Source organism: Cyphomyrmex costatus, unplaced genomic scaffold, assembly GCF_001594065.2.
Source record: "Cyphomyrmex costatus isolate MS0001 unplaced genomic scaffold, Ccosl1.0 scaffold268, whole genome shotgun sequence".
Taxonomy (NCBI): Eukaryota; Metazoa; Arthropoda; class Insecta; order Hymenoptera; family Formicidae; genus Cyphomyrmex; species Cyphomyrmex costatus.
Window position 1 is genome coordinate 96,608 of NW_017276778.1, and position 2,624 is coordinate 99,231.

Sequence of the window (2,624 nt, forward strand, 5' to 3'; positions counted from 1 at the left end):
GAAACAATATTTAAATATTAAATCTTATAAGACCGTGAGAAACACAACCAATAAAATGCCTTTAACGATCGAACTGTATCTTAGGTATAATATATGTACTAATTATAATTCCGTGAGAATTTATATAAAACTAGCATCAAAACTCTCCTCTCCTTCTATGTTGATTAGCGAAATTAGAAATTGCACACCTGTAGCTTTAGCAATTCTTTTCAGATCAGCTTTTTTGCAACGAGATGTCTAGACATGCGATTTTCGCGTTCGTTATCCTCTTCGGCATTGCTTGACAGTACAGTTCAAAGCATAGCCTCGAACACTTTTTCCGTGAACTTTCAAGACATTGACTGCTTTATAACAGAATACAAAAATCCTCCTTTGCTATCGTTGATTTTTATCTATCTAATGTCATTACGTTGACAGCTAATCGATATAAAATAAAATATGCTAGCAAGCGCCGTGTGCCGTTTAAAACGTGAAACGGACAACATTTTTTCGACAAAACGCCATCTGTGTTTAAAACGTGAAACGGACAACATTTCCGATGTTAAAATTTTTGACATTTCAACTTCACATCGAGATATCTTCTTTCGTAGGATACGTAGACAATAAAAACATATTTATAATATAATTTAAACACTAAAACTAAATTACGGATATATAAAAGTTGATAAATTCAGCCATTTATTGTAAGATCCGATAATCTCGGGTACACGGAACTCATCGACTCGCGTAAAGATACACGTGCGGTCTCGCGCTTCGCGTTTACTTGGCGCGAGACACTACCGTGTCTCTAGATTATAAAACGCGATATCGATAGATTTGACACTAGCGATTACTCTGTTGACAATCCATATCATATTCCGCTTGTGAATAAAAAAGTTCCAGGTCTTATGAAAGACGAGAACAACGGTGCCATCATGACTGAATTCGTCGGGCTTAGAGCGAAAATGTACGCTTTACGTGTGCAAGGAAAGAAGGATACGAAAAAGGCAAAGGGTGTCAAAAGTAACGTTATGGCAAGATCTATAACGTTTGATGATTACACGCGATGCTTAAACGACGCTATTGAAATGACGCGCAGGCAATTGTGCATCAGATCGAAATTGCACGAGGTGTATACAATATCGGAAACAAAAATTGCTCTAAGTCCGCATGACGATAAGCGGTATATCGTATCAGGTTCTACCGACACGCTCCCGTGGGGACATTACCGGTGTAAATAAAACATGTCTTGTATGAATAAAAATATTTAATATGTATAACATGTATAAAATGTATAATATATATGTAATATATCATATGTAATATATAATATATAATATGTAATATATATAATATATAATAAGTAAAATATATTGTAAAGGATATTTAATGTATAATATAAATAATTTATATAATGTATAATGTGTAATTTATAATTTAGAATTTTATAATACATTATCTTTATGAATCCACGAATTGTGTGATTTGTCAAGTCCCAACCATTTCACATAAACCTCGTTTCCCCTTTTGCTCAACACTTTTTCAACAAGGTATACATCGGGATTAGCGACGCGATGTAGTTCGTATTCGTAGAATCCTCCAGCTATGAGCTCTCCGCGGGAATCCTCCAGTAGATACGTCACTGGATTAGTTTGCTGCACTTTGATAATTTTAAGGACCTCCGTGGTCCAATTCGGTGTAAAACCGTTTTCAAATATTGTCTTGAATTTGCTTACGAGTACCGCATCGCCCACTTTGAATTTTGCGGGACCAGCGATCTTTATTGCATTGTACACTGTGCCCAGGAGTCTTTCGGCGATCGCGGGAGTTACGTCAGCAGGTCGCATGCCGATAGTGCGATGCTTACGCGCGTTGTAATCCGACACGAGACGCGGTAGCATTTCGATCCATTTATAGTTTCCGTTGTATGTAAACTGTTTCCACATGTCATTCTTCAATGTACGATTGAATCGTTCGACAACCGATGCCTTCATTACGGAATACGCAGAATAATGATTGATATTGTGCTTCTTCAAGAGTTTCTGCACATGTAAGTTGTAAAATTCCTTTCCTTTGTCAGTCTGAAAATTTTTCGGATATCTTCGGTTATCTCGAATTATCTTTGCAATTGCCCGCGTCACCTCATTCCCGCTTTTGGCTTTGAGCGGTATGGCCCATGCATACTTACTCAGCACGTCGATGACAGTGAGAATGTAGTGGTAACCTCTGTTGAAGCGCGTATACGGACGCATCTCCACTACATCCGCTTGCCACAGGTCATCGTATCCGTGTACTATGACGCGTCTTCGCGGGAAATTTCTCGCCGGAGCGTGTAATTCCTCAACTAGTGTTCGATTCTCAGACATTCCTCGCTTCTCGAATCTTCTTTTCAAATTTATTTAACATAATTTGCACATTATTCTGGAATGATGTTGCTTTTCTTTCAATTTCATCAAGACGATCTTTCAAATCTTAAACACTCTGCTGCACGTATCGTTTGTTTGCTGCGTCAGTATCATCCACTGGTAGCGCTAAACGTCGAATCTTACGGGACTTTGCGTCAAAGTCGGCTGCAACTTGACAAAGAGCGTTATCGCGCACGTAATTTCTGAATAATCCACACCACTGATAGTGCGATTCGGTTC